General features: G+C 39.8%; 1 pseudogene; it reads left to right on the top strand.

Annotated features, from left to right (window-relative positions):
* Window positions 1-11,287: 11,287 nt before the first annotated feature.
* Window positions 11,288-17,606, top strand: part of LOC114501031 — a 75,762-nt pseudogene continuing 69,443 nt past the window's right edge.

Below are 17,606 nucleotides of genomic sequence, written 5' to 3'. Positions count from 1 at the left end.
ATTTAGCAGGTGCTGGGAATGTTGCAGTGAGCAAGTGTATTATTGACTTATCACTGGGTAATAATTGAATTTAAGACTTAGAGCTTATTACAACAAACATAGGTTTCCTCCCAATTCTTGTGGTTCAGGAATCTAGGCAGAGCTTACCTGGGTGCCCTGGGTTCAAAATCTCTCATGAGGTGCACTCAAACTGTCAGTGGAGGCTGAAGTCACTCAAATCACAAATGAAACTAAATGACCCACTTTTAAGTTCACTCCCATGGGCTTCTCTCCACAGAGTTGCCTTACAACATGGTGGTGGCCTCCTCAGAAGGAATGATCTAAGAAAGACTCAGCCTCCCTATTACATAATCTCAGAGATGATCTCTGATTCCTTGTATCATTTTCTGTTAAAGGTAGCCCATAAGTCAGCACACACTCAAGGGGGAAGGTTTCCACAAGAACATGAGTTTCAGGTAGGGAAAAGATCATTAGAACCATCCCAGAAGCTGCCCAGCAGAGCAAATCATACATCACCCTTCCTTCTGGGGTTTACAGTATGACCACAGAGACAATTACTATTCAAACCAATTATTACTCAAATTATTCACTTATAGTTACACTTACATTTAGTTAGAATTGATTTACTTGATATAAAAGGAGAGGCACAGGATGTTATAACAGTATATTCAACAGGAGCCTAAACAAGCCTGGAGAGTAAATAAGAAAGTTTCTTTGAAGAAGTGATACTTGAATGAAATTTGGGAGTGAGTGAGAGTTAGGGAAGAGGGTGTCAAAAAGGAAGAGGAAAGGGTATATAGTCTGTGCAAAGGATCCACAGTAGGAGGAAACCTAGCTCTTTAAGAAACTAAGGGAAGATCAGTGTTTTCATAAAACTGTGCACTTGACTCTGGGTAGCATAGAATGTTTTTTCTTTTGGAAAACTACATGAATAAACAGTCCAGGATTTAAGTAATAGTGGTGTCCATGTCCAAGAAGCTGGGCCTCTTCTGTCTTGTTCCTCACTTCTGGGTGTATGGCCCCAATTCTCAGAATCCATGATGGCCAGACCCACATTGGTGTCTTAAGCAGCAAGTGTGGGGAAGGGGGTGAGAGCAGAAAGAAGAACACACCTCTCCTTTTCAGGATATGACCTAGCAGTTACATGCTGTTCATAATTTAGTTACATAGCCACACCCAGCTGCAAGAGAGGCTGGAAGAAGAGAGGGTGTGTGTGTGTGTGTGTGTGTGTGTTTATGGAAATTTTCTCTAAGAAATCTTTATTACTTAGCAAGTGCAAGCCTCACAACCCTGCATTCCAGAAGAAACTTTTAGCAGCATTCTTTCTAACTTGCATTGCTTAGATCACACACACACACACACACACAGAAAGAAAGAAAGAGAATGCAATATTATTCAGCAATAAAAAGAAAGAAGTCCTACCATTTGTGATAACATGGATGAACCCTGAGGGAATTATGCTAAGTAAGATAAGTCAAAGAAAGACAATATGACATGATCTCACTAATATGGATAGAATCTAAAAAAATGTATTTCTAGAAACTGAGAGTCTATTGGCGCTTACCAGGGACTGGGGGTAGGGGAAATAGTAGGTGTTGGTCAAAGGGTACAAAGTTTTGTTTAAAAACAAATTATGGAGATCTAATGTATACCATGGTGACTATAATTACTAGTGTAACAGGGTGCAGCCAAGAGGGTAGCCTCAAATAGGGATCTGTAATAAGATCCAGAAGAGCCTGGAGATAATTGGCTCCACACCACAGGGCCACACCTGCCCAGAATCTGGCAGCTGTAGCCAATTGTGAGAGGAGCCGGAAATGGGGCTTCAGAGGAAGATTGGCGCCGGGATTTAAACTGAGACGCAGCAGCCATTGCAGGGGGAGGGTCATGCGCAGCCCTGCAAGAGAGAACCCCACAGTTTTGGCAGAGTGAAGACTCCCTTGGCCCTGAGAGGAGAAGGAGAAGCACGCGGACTTGACGGAGTGTAGACTCCTGCAGCCCTGAGAAGAGAACCACGCGGCCTGGCAGAGTGGGGCCCCCACAGCTTTAGAAGGGGGAACCACCACCTGGTTTTAGCAGAGATCCCGGTGACTCAGCCGAGGGTGCCGGGAACCCAGAGAGGTCTCCCAGTCGAGAGGGAGTACTAACTGAGAAGAACCAGAGGACTACCTAAGCCATGGACTTGTATTTCCTTCCCTGAGATACGGTACTCTGGACTGGGCAAAGGGGGAAGGAAGGAAGGACTGTGTGTTTGTGGGTGTTTTAAGGGACTTTGGGATTTTGGTGAAGACATTAGGTCACTACTTTAAGTTTGTATATAGCATTAAATAAACGTTTCCTTTCCTTTTCACAAATCTCTGGCATTGAGAGACGTCTTTCCTCTGGCGGTGGACATAACGGACCCGGGGCCTTCTTTATCATCCCAGGCCCCCCTTGTTGTGTGTTCTGTAACACTAGCACTGTATTAAATAACTAAAATTTGCTGAGAGAATAGGTCTTAAATGTTTTCACCAATAAAAAATGTAACCATGTGAAGTGATGAATGTATTAACTACCTGTATTGTGGTAATCATTCTGGGTAATCCTGTGTCTGGGTAAAATACGGAAAATTATTTTCAATTTATTTATTTATTTTATTGTTGTTCAAGTACAGTTTCTGCCTTTTCCCCTCACTCTTCCTCCCCACCACTCCAGCTCTCCCCTCCTCTGTCCCCTGTTCCCAACCACCCCACCCGTTATTGTCCATATGTCCTTTATAATTGTTCCTGTAAACCCTTCACCCTTTTCCCCCATTATTCCCTCCCCTCTCTCCTCTGGTCACTGTCAACCCGTTCTCAATTTCAATGTCTTTGGTTATATTTTGCTTGCTTGTTCATTTTGTTGATTAGGTTAATAGTGACATCATATTGTATTTGTCATTACAAATGACACACCACCTGGCTTATTTCACTTAGCATAATGCTCTCCAGTTCCATCCATGATATTGCAAAGGGTAAGAGCTCCTTCTTTCTTTCTGCTGCATAGAATTCCATTTGGTAAATATTCCATAGTTTTTTGATCCATTCATTTACTGATGGGCACTTAAGTTACTTCCAGCACTTGGCTATTATAAATTGTGCTGCTATGAACATTGGGGTGCATAGGTTCTTTTGGATTGGTGTTTCAGTGTTTTTAAGATATAATGCTAGCAGTGGAATTGCCAGGTCAAAAGGCAGTTCCATTTTTAGTTTTCTGAGGAAATTAAATACTGTTTTCCATAGTAGTTGTACCAGTCTGCAATCCCACCAACAGTGCACTAGGATCCCCTTTTCTCCACAACCTCTCCAACACTTGTTTGTTGATTTGGTTATGATGGCCATTCTGACTGGTGTGAGGTAGTATCTCATTATGGCTTTAATTTTCATCTCTCTGACGACTGGCAATACTGAGCATCTTTTCATATGTCTCTGGACATATGTCTCTGTATGTCCTCCTTGGAGAATTGCCTGTTCAAGTCCTTTGCCCATTTTTTAATTGGGATGCTTGTCTTCTTAGAGTGGAGTTGTGTGGGTTATTTACATATTTGGGACATCAAACCCTTGTCTGAGGTGTCATTGGCAAATATGTTTTCCCATACAGTTGGTTCCCTTTTCATTTTAATGCTGTTTCCTTTAGCTGTGCAGAAGCTTTTCATTTTGATAAGGTCCCATTTGTTTACTCTTTCCTTTATGTCCCTTGCTCTAGGGAACATATCAGTGAAAATATTGCTGAGTGGAATATCTGAGATTTTCCTGCCTATGTTCTCCTCTAGGACTTTAATGGTATCACAACTTATATTTAAATCTTTTATCCACCTTGAATTTATTTTTGTGTATGTGGTAAGTTGGTGCTTCAGTTTCATTTTTTTGCATGTATTTGTCCAGTTCTCCCAACACCATTTATTGAAAAGATTATCTTCACTCCATTGTATGCTCTTGCCTCCTTTGTCGAATATAAATTGACGGTAGAGACTTGGGTTTATTTCTGGGCTCTCTGTTCTGTTCCATTGGTCTGTGTGTCTGTTCTTATGCTAATACCAGGCTGTCTGACTACAGTGACCTTGTAATACAGTTGAGTATCAGGTATTGTAATCCCTCCTACTTTAGTCTTCTTTCTCAAAATTGCTGCAGCTATTCGAGGTCATTTATGGTTCCATATAAATTTTTGAAGAGTTTGTCCTGTATCTGTGAAATATGTCATTGGTACTTTAATAGATATTGTGTTGAACCTATAAATTGCTTTGGGTACTATGGCCATTATGATGATGTTAATTCTTCCAATCCATGAACATGGTATACGTTTCCATTTGTTTGTGTCTTCCTTAACTTCTTTCTTCAGTGTTGTGTAGTTTTGTGAGTACAGGTCCTTTACATCCTTGCTTAGGTTTATTCCTAGGTGTTTTATTTTTCTTGTTGCTTTATCAAATGGGAATTTTTTTTCCTGATTTGTTTCTGATGTTTCATTGGTGGTATATGAAAATGCCTTTGATTTCCAAGTATTAACAATGTATCCGACTGTTTTGCCAAATTCATCTATTAGGTCAAGCAGTTTTTTTGGTGGAGTCTATAGAATTTTCTATGTACACAATCATGACATCTGCAAACAATGACAATTTTGTTTCCTCTTTTCCAATTTGGATGCCTTTTATTTCCTTTTCTTGTCTGATTGCTGTGACTTGGACTTCCAGTACTTGGACTTATGTTGAAAAGAAGTAGTGAAAGTGGACAACATTGTCTTGTTCCTGATCTTAGTGGGAAAGTTTTTAGTTTTTGCCCATTGAATATGATTTTGGCTGTAGGTCATTCATATATGGCCTTCATTATGTTAAGGAATGCTCCCTCTATTCGCACTTTGCTGATTGTTTTTATCATAAATGAATGCTTTTTCTGCATCTATTGATATGATCATGTGATTTGATTTTTGTCTTTCATTTTCTTTATGTGATGTATTACATTTATTGATTTCCAAATATTGTACCACTCTTACATCCCTGGGATGAACCCCACTTGACCATGGAATATGATTTTTTTTGTATATTTTAAAATTTTATTTTAATCATTGTTCAAGTACAGTTTTCTATCCTTTATTCCCATTCCAGACCAGCCCCCCAGCCCTCCCACCTCCCTCCAATTTCCACCTGCCCCTAGTTTTTGTCTATGTGTTCTTTATATTTGTTCCTGTAAACCCTTCCCAGTCTCCCCTGAAATCCCTCCCTTCCCCCTTCTGGTAACTGTCATCCTGTCCTCTATTTCAGTGTCTTTGACAATATTTAGCTTGTTTCTTTGTTTTGTTGTTTAGGTTCCTGTTAAAGGTGAGATCATATAGTATTTGTCTTTCGCTGCCTGGCTTATTTCACTTAGCATAATGCTTTCCAGTTGCATCCATGCTGTTGCAAAGGGTAGGAGCTCCTTCTTTCTCTATGCTGCATAGCATTCCATTGTGTAAATGTACCATAGTTTTTTGATCCATTCATTTACTGATAAGCACACAGGTTGCTTCCAGCACATGACTATTGTAAATTGTGCTGCTATGAACATTGGGGTGCATAGGTTCTTTTGGATTGGTGTTTAGGATATAATCCCAGCAGTGCAATTGCTGGGTCAAAAGGCAGTTCCATTTTTAGTTTTCTGAGGAAGTTCCATAATGTTTTCCATAGTGGTTGTACCAGTCTGCCTTCCCACCAAAAGTGCACTAGGGTCCCCTTTTCTCCACAACCTCTCCAGCCTTGTTGTTTGTTGCTTTGTTTATGATGGCCATTCTGACTGGTGTGAAGTGGTATTGCACTGTGGTTTTAATTTGCATCTTTCTGATAGCTAGTGATATTAATCATCTTTTCATGTGTCTTTTGGATCTTCATATGCCCTCCTTGGAGAAGTGCCTGTTCAAGTTCTTTGCCCATTTTTTAATTGGGTTGCTTGTCTTTTTAGAGTGTAGTCATGTAAGTTCTTTACATATTTTGGAGATTAAACCCTTGTCTGAGGTATCATTGGCAAATATGTTTTCCCATACAGTTGGTTCTCTTTTTATTTTGATACTGTTTTCTTTAGCTGTGCAGAAGCTTTTGATTTTGATGAGGTCCCATTTGTTTAATCTTTCCTTTATGTCCCTTGCTCTAGGGGGCATGTCAGTAAAAAAGTTTCTGTGTGAAATATCTGAGATTTTCCTACCTACGTTCTCCTCTAGGACTTTAATGGTGTCACAGTTTATATTTAAGTCTTTTATCTACTTTGAATTTATTTTTGTATAAGGTGTAAGTTGGTGTTCAAGTTTCATTTTTTTTTGCACGTAGCTGTCCAGTTCTCCCAACACCATTTTTTCAAGAGGCTATATTTACTCTATTTTATGTTGCTGCCTCCTTTGTCAAATTTTAATTAACTGTAGAGACTTGGATTTATTTCTGAGCTCTCTGTTCTGTTCCATTGGTCCATGTGCCTGTTTTTATGCCAGTACCTGGCTGTTTTGATTACAGTGGCCCTGTAGTATAGTTTAGTGTCAGGTATTGTGATCCCTCCTACTTTAGTCTTCTTTCTCAAAATTGCAGCAGGTATTCGGGGTTGTTTATGATTCCATATAAATTTTTGAAGAGTTTGTTCTATGTCTGTGAAATAAGCCATTGGTACTTTAATAGGTATTGCATTGAATGTGTAAATTGCTTTGGGTAGTATGGACATTTTGATGATATTAATTCTTCCAATCCATGAACACGGTTTATGTTTCCATTTGTTTGTGTCTTCCTTGATTTCTTTCTTCAGTGTTATGTAGTTTTCTGAATACAGGTCTTTTACCTCTTTCATTAGGTTTATTCCTAGGTATTTAATATTTTTTTGCTATATAAAATGGGATGTTTTTCTTGGTTTCTACTTCTGCTGTTTCATTGTTGGTGTACAGAAATGCCTTTGATTTCTGGGTATTGACTTTGTATCCTGATGTTTTGCCAAATTCATTCATTTGGTCAAGCAGTTTTTTGGTGGAGTCTATGGGATTTTCTATGTACACTATCATGTCATCTGCAAACAGTGACAGTTTTGTTTCGTCCTTTCTGGTTTGGATGCCTTTTATTTCCTTTTCTTGCCTGATCACTGTGGCTAAAACTTCCAGTACTTTATTGAATAGAAGTGGTGAAAGTAGACAGCCTTGTCTTGTTCCTGATCTTAGTGGAAAAGATTTTAATTTTTGCCCATTGAGTATAATGTTGGCTGTAGGTTTCTCATATATGGCCTTTATTATGTTGAGGAATGCTCCCTCTATTCCAACTTTGCTGAGTGTTTTTATCATAAATGGGTGCTGTACCTTATCAAATGCTTTTTCTGCATCTATTGATATGATCATGTGGTTTTTGTCTTTGCTTTTGTTTATGTGGTGTCAAATCATTTACTGATTTGAGAATATTGTACCATCCTTGCATCCCTGGAATGAATCCCATTTGGTCATGGTGTATGATCTTTTTAATGTAGTGTTCAATGTGGTTTGCTAGTACTTTGTTGAGGATTTTAGCGGCAATGTTCATTAGGAATATTGGCCTTAAGTTTTCTTTCTTTGTTTTGTCTTTATCTGGTTTTGGAATTAGGATGATGTTAGCCTCATAAAAAGAGTTTGGGAGTCTTCCATCTTTTTGGATTTTTTGGAATAGTCTTTGAAGGATAGAGTTTAGCTCTTCCTTAAATGCTTTGTAGAATTCTCCTGTGAAACCATCTGGTCCAGGGGTTTAGTGTGTCAGAAGCTTTTTGATTACTGCTTCAATTTCTTATGCTGTTATTGGTTTGTTCAGGCTTTCTCCTTCTTTTTCATTGAGTCTGGAAGATTATATTTTTCTAGAAATTTGTCCATTTCATCTAGGTTTTTCAAATTTCTTGTCATACAGTTCTTCATAGTAATTTCTTACAATCCTTTGTATTTCTGTGGTATCTGTTGTAATCTCTCCTCTTTCGTTTCTGACTGTTTATTTGGATCTTGTCTCTTTTTTTCTTGATGAGTCTGCTTAAAGGCTTGTCAATTTTGTTTATCTTTTCAAAGAACCAGCTGTTGGATTCATTGATCCTTAGTATTGTGCTTTTAGTCTCTATGTCATTTAATTCTGCTCTGATCTTGGTTATTTCCTTCCTTCTACATGCTCTGGACTGTCTTTGTTGTTGTTCCTCAAGTTCTTGTAGATGTAGGGTTAGGTTGTTTGTTTGAAACGTTTCTAACTTTTTTAGGTGGGCCTGTATCGCTGTAAACTTCCCTCTCTGGACTGCCTTGGCTATGTCCAATAAGTTTTGGGTTGTTGTGAGTTCGTTTTCATTTGATTTCTTCCCTAATATCATTCTTGACCCATTCATTGTTTAATAGAATGCTATTTAATCTCCACCATTTTGAGTGTTTTTAGTTTTTTTCCTTGGGGTTGGTTTCTAGCTTCAGTCCCTTGTGATCCTGGAAAATGCTTGGTATGATTTCAATTTTTTTGAACTTGTTGAGGCTTGTTTTGTGTCCTATCATGTGGTCTATCTTTGAAAGTCTTCTGTGTACATTTGAAAAGAATGTATATTTAACTTCTTTGGGATGGAGGGCTTTATATAAGTCCATTTCATCTAGGGTATTGTTCAATGCCACAATATCTTTGTTGATATTTTGTTTGGAAGATTTGTCTATTTTTGATAGTAGGGTGTGAAAATCCTCCACAATAATTGTGTTGCTGTCAATATCCTTCTTGAAGTCCTCTAAGATGTTCTTTATGTATTTGGGCACTCGTATGTTGGGTCCATATATATTTACAATGTTTATATCTTCTTGGTGGATTTTTCCCTAGAGTATTATGAAGTGACCTTCTGAGTCTCTCTTTATGGCCCTTTTTTGGAAGTCTATTTTGTGTGATATGAGTATTGCTACACTGGCTTTATTCCCCTGTCCATTTGCTTAGAATATTTGTTTCCAGCCCTTCACTTTCAGCCTGTGCAGATCTTTTATCCTGAGGTGGGTCTCTTGTAGGAAGCATATGTGTGAGTCATGTTTTCTTATCCAATCAGCTATTCTATATCTTTTGATTGGAGCATTTAATCCATTACGTTTAAGGTACTTATTCATTGCCTTTTACGTATGTGTGTTCCTCTCTCTATTTCTCTTTTCCTTTCTTTCCTTAAAGCAGTCCCTTTAGCTTCTCTTGCAGAGCTGGTTTGGTGGAGGTGTATTCTTTTAGACTTGTTTTGTCTGGGAAGCTTCTTATTTGGCCTTCTATCTTGATTGAGAGCCTTGCTGGGTAAAGTAGCCTTGGTTGTAGACCTCTGGTTCTCATTACTTGGAATATTTCTTGCCATTCTCTTCTGGCTTGGAGTGTTTCCATTGAGAAGTCAGTTGTTAGCCTTCTTGGGGCTCCCTTGTATGTTACTTCCTGTTTCTCCCTTGCTGCCTTTAAGATTCTCTCTTTGTCTTGAAATGTTGCCGTTTTAATTATGATGTATCTTGAGGTGGGCCTCTTTGGGTTCCTCTTGTTTGGGACTCTCTGTGTTTCCTGGATTTGTGTGACTTTTTGTCTCATCAAATTAGGGAAGTTTTTTATCATTACTTTTTCAAATACATTTTCTATCCCTTCCTCTTCTTCTTCTCCTTCTGATTTTCCTACTATACGGATATTATTATGTTTCATATTGTCTTGCATTTCTCTTAATCCCTCTTCATTCTTTCTGAGCCTCTTTTCCTTTTCTTGCTCTTTCTGGGTGTTCTTTTCTACTTTGTCCTCCAATTCGCTAATCTGGTCTTCTGCTTCATCAATCCTGCTTTTCATTCCTTCTACTGTGTTCCTTAGTTCAGAAATCATATTCTTCATTTTCTCTTGGCCTTTGTTGATAGTTTCTATTTCTTTTTTCATGTTGATATAGTTTGCAGTGGGTTTGTTGTAGCTTCCCTGTAGTTTCTGGTAGCTCATTGTGAGTTCATTGAGCTTCCTGGTAATCATTGTTTTGAACTCAATATCTGATAGTTGAGTTGCCTCTATTTCATTGAGCATTCTTTCTGAGCCTTCCTCCTTTCCCTTCATTTGGGGATTGTTACTTTGTGTTCTCATTGTTTGTGAGACTCTTCTTGTTAGCCTCTGTTTCTTAAATTGATGTGTTCTGGTTCCTTGTGATTATGGTGTGAACTTCTGTGGTAGAATACCTGTGAGATTCAGTGGTACAGTCTTCTTTGTGTACCCTGATGTTCATAGCTTCCCCCTACTCTCTTTTGTGATCAGTTGGAGGAATAAGGCAATATGATTTAAGACAGTAAGACAGTATTCTATGATATTTACATTGGCAGCCAGTAGAGAAGAGATGAGATATCCTTTCACTACTTATAGTGTTAATTGTGATCTTCTACCCCACTATCCACGTTTTAGAAAGAATGGAAAGAAGATAAGACTCTTATTGGGGACAAAAGGATTGTTAGTTGGATCTAGAAAGCTGTGAGGTTGTGAGAGGTCAGATTCTGGGGTAGGGTGGGAATAAAGATTAGTAAATAGGAGTAGTGTGTAAAAGAATAGAGACAACCCCCACAATAATATAGTGCAGGGAATTGTGAAATGGTCTGAGATCAGGGAGGGGTGTTGAGTAGTATTTACAATTGTATTAACTAGGTCTTATTTACAGTAATATTAAAGCAACAATTATGTGTCATAATCTATGAGATCTAGATAACAAGAATAAGGAGTATAGAACCTTGAGAGGTGTACTAATGGAACACAAATGAAGGACAGTAAATTATCAACACACTGTGACTGAGGTAACAGGGGGAACCTATCAAATGACAGTATAACCAGCCAAGCAAAGAAGATTATACAGAAAGAAAAAGAATACCAAAATCTATTAAAATAAAAAATGTCAAAAAAGTGAGAAATGATAATACAAATTTGCAGTAACTTGCAAGCTCTAAAAAAAAGGGAAAAATAGCAGAAGGTGGAATGCAGGAGAGATAAATTTGGAGTAGAAGGAATAATACTAGGATGAAAGGAAGATAAACATAAGGAATTGAGAGATATAAAAATAAGAATTTTAAAAATTAAAAGTTACTTTAAAAAAAAACAAGATAAAATCAAACAATCAAACAACACCACCAGCCAAAAAAAAAAAAAAAAGCCTCTTGTTGCTTTTTAACTGGCCAGACCAGTTTTTCTGGTCTTGCTGGCTTTAGCAGGCTGAGGGGCATTTGGAGTGCCTATCACTCTTCCCTGTCAAAACTCTGTCAGTCTCTTGGTACTGTCTCCAGGGCCAGCAGGGTGCTCTCCCCAGAGCCAATCTGTCATCCCTCTGCAGGACCCTGTATGTGGGTACAGGCGCTCCAGAGCACACTCTCTGGAATTCACTGCAGCAGTCTCCCGGGCTCCCAGGCACCGCAGAGCTCCTGCGTCTTTTCCATGTTCACGGTGCAAGCTCTGGAGATCGCAAGGAGACGCACCCTTCTCCCAAATTTCACTGTGATGGGCTCTATGTTCTCGGGAAGCACCCATGTCTTTTCTGGATTCAGAGTGCAAGCTCCGGGGATCGTGAAGTGGCGTGCACTTCCACCAATTTTCCCACTGCGGGCTCCAGGAACCCCCGAAGTCCCTTCCGGGTTCACAGCGCAAGAGTCTGAGATCCTGAAGTGGTGTCCACTCCCTCGAGTTCACCACCACAGGCTCCAGAAACCCGTGAACTCCCTCGTTCTTTCCTTGTTCAGGGCTGCGAGGTTTGGATTTTCCACAGATCCACACTCCCACCAGGCTGGGGGCTCAGGCACGCATCCAGGCCGCCCCTGGTCAAGAAGGCTGGGGGCCCCCCCCCCCCCCCCCCCCCCCCCCCCGGTGATGCGCAGGTGCCTGCAGCCCCTGTGTGATTGTCTCCCAGCCCAACTCCCCTCACTGTGCCTTCAAGCAACGAGGCCTCCCCTGGTGTTGCTCAACCCCCAGTTGTCTGGGGAGGAAGTAGTGACTCTGCTCTCCCAGGTGCCCTGAGGCAGACCTGGGAGCACCGGGCCTGAGGGCTGCAACCCCCCTGGTCCCTGAGCTGATTCCTGAGTCCCTGTTGTCCTGAAGCAGTCTCCTTACTGTCTGGTTTTCAATGTCCCCTATAATTTTTGATGTACTGTTTTCATAAAGATTTTGCTAACCTAGGCCCTTTGCTCTGTTCCTCTGCTGATCTGTGAGTTTCTCTCCCTGGCACAGAGGAAGGGGATCATGATCCCTGCAACAAAGAGGCCATCTTTTGACTCCTTTTTAAGATTTTATTTATTTATTTTTAGAGAGGGAAGGGAGGGAGAAAGAGAGAGAGAGAAACATCAATGTGTGGTTGCTGGGGGCTGGGGCCTGCAACCCAGGCATGTGCCCTGACTGGGAATCGAACCTGTGAAACTTTGGTTCACAGCCCACGCTCAATCCACTGAGCTACGCCACCCAGGTCTCTCTTTATATTTAATCTTGGGTAAGTTACTGATGATGTGCCTTGATGTGTTCCTCTTTGGGTCCAACTACTTTGGGACTCTCTGGGCTTCCTGAACTTCCTGGAAGTCTATTTCCTTTACCAGATTGGGGAAGGTTTCCTTCATTATTTGTTCAAATAGGTTTTCAATTTCTTGCTGTTGTTCTTCTCCTTCTGGCACCCTTATAATTCAGATGTTGGAATGTTTCAGGCTGTCTCAGAGGTTCATAAGCCTCTTCACTTTTTCAAATTCTTGTTTCTTCATTCTGTTCTGGTTGGGTATTAATTTTTCTGTTTTGTTCCAAATCATTGCTTTGAGTCCTCATTTCCTTCCTGTCACTGTTTGTTCCCTGAGTATTTTGCTTTATATCATTTTGAGTATCTTTCATTTGTTTTTTCATTTTTTGACTAAGCTCAATCATGTCTTTGAGCATTTTGGTTACCAGGGCTTTAAATTCTCCATCAGATAAACTGACTGTCTCCTCATTGCTTAGTTCTCTTTCTGAAGTTTTGCTCTGAAGTCAGCTCATAGCCTAATAGACACTCCTTTGTTGGTAACTCTCTCCTTTCCTCTTGCTTCTTTTAGGATTCTCATAGGATTTTTCATTTGAGCCATATTTCTTTGTATAGGCACAGCTGATATGTAGTAAGGGGGCAGGGCCTTAGGTATTCACCAGGGCAGGGCAACCCTCTGTGCTGCACTGGTGCTGCCTGTGGGGGAGAAGCCAGAGGGGAACAATGCACCTGCTTCTCTCTAGTGCACTTTCCAAGGCACTCTTGTGTGAGACTGGGAGTTTCTCCCACCACAGTGGTTGCTGTAGTCCACAATCAACTCTGAATCTCAGTTTTCCCTTAAGTCAGCCCCACATGGCCTCAGCCAACTTCCCCCTGCCCGCCCCCTGCCCCCCATGGTTTGCCACCTGGCCTTGGTTTTTCTGAGCTGTGCTACATGGTCCGCCACCTTACTGGTCTGGTTGTTCTGGTTGATTTTTTCTTTAATTCCTTGGTTGTCAGAGTTCCACTCAATTTGATTTTCTGGTGCTTGTTTATCGGTTTTAGATTGGTTGTTATCCTCCTTTTGGTTGTGGAAGGAAGTGAAGGGTTTCTACCTATGCTTCCATCTTGGCTGGAACCTCCATTTTATTCATTTTTACCTGTTTCCTTGTGACTTTCTTTTCTGAACTCCAAATCTATACACAGAACCTCACAATTGATTTAATTACCTGACTTGTGAGTGTATTTACACAGAAGGTTTACAGTAGGAAAGAAATGCAGTTGCTGTTGGTTATACAACAAATCATGAGCTCATCTGAAACAAGAACTATTCTAGACAATCCAGAATTTGCTCTGTAACTAAAGTAGAGGGGGAAATGGGTGATGGCATGTGGTCTTCCCATAAGGGTGGTCCTAGACGGGGTTCCAAAATAGTGAGTGTGGATGAGAAGGCAGTAGGTAGCCTTGGAAGTCTGCAAATCAGCTGAGTGCCAGTGATGGAACCCCTTCTGCACCATGACAGCTGGGCCCTGCATATTACCAAAAAGCAATGAAGAGGGCCTGGGTGACATGGATGCCAACAGCCATTATCTTTCATGTTAAATTGGCACACAGCCACAGGACTGCTGTGAGGCTAAACAAAATACAGTCATACTTGGATCCCTATAAGGAAAGGAATAACTGCTACTCGTGAGTGTCACTATTTCTAATTTAACCACTATTAAGACAGGGGAAATAGCTAGAGAAATTGATTGACAAACTGCTTAGCGAGGTCTAGGTATTTGTTGTTATTAATTATAAAGAGAACAGTAATCTTAATAGCCTTGTTACATTAGAGTCTTACAGATGTTTTAGCTTTTAATGTGTTTAAGAACTGACTGAAAACTGTGAGTCACAAATCACATTCTAAGAATGCTGCTAAGCACACATATTTCATTTCATTCCTGAATGTGGTCAGATATAAATAGCAGCATGGATATTTAAGAGCTATTCTTACGGAAAAAAGTAATTAATTGCGGTTATACACAAAGGACTTCTCTATTTTTATTGGGGGGGGGGGTAACCAGAACAGCTTTAATTACAAGTAATTGTTCTCAAAGTCAAGCTGCTCGTAAGTTCTGCATCCTAGACTGTGATTACGCATCAATACACTAATCTATCACTTTTATTATTTTAGTCATTTGCGTGTGTAAATTTATATTTCATTCAGACAACAAACTAGGCAGTTTCCACTGTTACTTTCTATCAAAGTGTGCCTTTTTAAGACACAGTTTGAGTGATTCAGGTTTTTATTCATTCCTTTTACTTAGGAAAATAATAGTACATTGTTTTCTTCTTTTGTTAATTACTAGGTAAATACAATGGCATTAGATGTACAAGGAGCTGGGTTTGTTACTAGTTAATTAAGAATTTTACTAGGTGTGCCCCCAGAACTGTATTTGCAATCTTGTTATAGTCAGCTGAAACTTAAAGAAATTCCCCTCCAGGTATCTTTTGGTAGATTAATAGGAGCCCATTCCTGATTTCATTCAGAAATTGTACCTTCCTTTCCTTCCAAATTAGGCACTAGAACTGTTGCCTGGATCACTAAAAGCTAGTACACTTTTTTTCTGGACCTTCGTATATCTAAGTAAATTTCAAAAATCAAAATCAAAAGCCTTTCCAGGATATCTGGTGGGAGCACATTAGCTCCCCCTCATCCCTGTGTATGATTACATTTTCTTTTCTGATATCTTATCCAGACATGCAGAAATTCTTTATTTCCTGCCCTGGCTGGCATAGCTCAGTGGATTGAATGTGGGCTGTGAACCAAAGCATTGCAAGTTCGATTCCCAGTCAGGGCACATGCCTGGGTTGCAGGCCACTGCTCCCAGCAACCGCACATTGATGTTTCTCTCTCTCTCTCTCTTTCTTCCTCCCTTCCCCCTCCAAAAATAAATAAATAAAATCTTTAAAAGAAGAATTGGAGATGTTAGAAATCTCCAGTTTACTAAAACAAAGAAAACTTCTTTATTTCCTGAAGAAGGTGAGTTTCCTTGAATGTGAGACAAATGGTGATGCCCTTTATTTTTTCTAATTTTGTGTGTGTGTTAGTCCAATTCCTAGGGAGTTTAAATAAAAGAATTAAGTTAATTCTGTCTATACTTACAAAAAATAAAAAACTTGATTGATGTCTTTGATAAACAGTGCTCAAATAACCCTTATGTAACATGGCACAAAAAAATGCTTTAATTAAACTTGAGACTACATTATCTGATGACAAACTATACCATTATCCACTTCAAAACCTTTTTAAATTAGAAATATTGAACAAAATTATTTTAATTAGCTTTTATTGATTATGCTATTATAGTTTTCCCAATTTTCACTCTTTATCCCCACTCTACCCTGTACCCCCAAACCCTCCAGCATCCCCCCATTAGTTCATATCCATGGGTTGTACATATAAGTTCTTCAAGTCCTCTGTTTCCTATACCATTTTTATCTCTCCCTGTCTATTTTATGCCTACTAATATGCTTCTTCTTCCCTGTACCTTCCTCCCCCCATTCTTCCCTTCCTCCTCCCCACTAAAATCCCTCCATGTGATGTCCATTTTGATTCTGTTCTTGTTCTAGTTGTTTGCTTAGCTTTTTTTTTTCATTTTTTCAGCCTCACTTGTTGATAGTTGTGAGTTTGTTGTCATTTTACTGTTCATAGTTTCTAATCTTCTTCAATTTCTTAGATAAGTCCCTTTAATGTTTCATATAATAATGGCTAGGTGATGAGGAACTCCTTTAACTTGACCTTATCTGGGAAGCACTTTATCTGCCCTTCCATTCTAAATGAAAGCTTTGCTGCATAGAATAGTCTTGAATGTAGGTCCTTGCCCTTCATGATTTCAAATACTTCTTTTCAGCCCCTTCTTGCCTGTAAGATTTCTTTCAAGAAATCAGCTCATAGCCTAATGGACACTCCTTTGTAGGTAACTCTCTCCTTTCCTCTTGCTTCTTTTAGGATTCTCTCTTTATATTTAATCTTGGGTAAGTTACTGATGATGTGTCTTGATGTGTTCCTCTTTGGGTCCAACTACTTTGGGACTCTCTGGGCTTCCTGAACTTCCTGGAAGTCTATTTCCTTTACCAGATTGGGGAAGGTTTCCTTCATTATTTGTTCAAATAGGCTTTCAATTTCTTGCTGTTGTTCTTCTCCTTCTGGCACCCTTATAATTCAGATGTTGGAATGTTTCAGGCTGTCTCAGAGGTTCATAAGCCTCTTCACTTTTTCAAATTCTTGTTTCTTCATTCTGTTCTGGTTGGATATTAATTTTTCTGTTTTGTTCCAAATCATTGCTTTGAGTCCTCATTTCCTTCCTGTCACTGTTTGTTCCCTGAGTATTTTGCTTTATATCATTTTGAGTATCTTTCATTTGTTTTTTCATTTTTTGACTAAGCTCAATCATGTCTTTGAGCATTTTGGTTACCAGGGCTTTAAATTCTCCATCAGATAAACTGACTGTCTCCTCATTGCTTAGTTCTCTTTCTGAAGTTTTGCTCTGAAGTCAGCTCATAGCCTAATAGACACTCCTTTGTTGGTAACTCTCTCCTTTCCTCTTGCTTCTTTTAGGATTCTCATAGGATTTTTCATTTGAGCCATATTTCTTTGTATAGGCACAGCTGATATGTAGTAAGGGGGCAGGGCCTTAGGTATTCACCAGGGCAGGGCAACCCTCTGTGCTGCACTGGTGCTGCCTGTGGGGGAGAAGCCAGAGGGGAACAATGCACCTGCTTCTCTCTAGTGCACTTTCCAAGGCACTCTTGTGTGAGACTGGGAGTTTCTCCCACCACAGTGGTTGCTGTAGTCCACAATCAACTCTGACTCTTAGTTTTGCCTTCAGCCATCCCTGCCTGCTCTGTCTCCTGCCTCACCTACTAGTCTCATTGTTCTGGTTGACTTTTTCTTTAATTTCTTGGTGGTGGGAGTTCCATGCAGTTTGATTTTCTGGCACTTGTAGTTGCTTATTGACTTTAGATTCGTTGTTATCCTCTTTTTGGTTGTGCAAGAAAGTGAATGGTTTCTACCTATGCTTCCATCTTGGCCCAGAACTCAAAACATTGAACAAAATTAACATTTAAAACTACTCATGGGGATTTAAGATGGCGTCTGAGTAGGAAGGAGCAGATTCGGCTTTCCTCTGCTCAGGGGAGAAAATCCTG

This window comes from Phyllostomus discolor, chromosome 6 (assembly GCF_004126475.2).
Source record: "Phyllostomus discolor isolate MPI-MPIP mPhyDis1 chromosome 6, mPhyDis1.pri.v3, whole genome shotgun sequence".
NCBI lineage: Eukaryota > Metazoa > Chordata > Mammalia > Chiroptera > Phyllostomidae > Phyllostomus > Phyllostomus discolor.
This window is presented reverse-complemented; position numbering and strand designations above follow the sequence as displayed.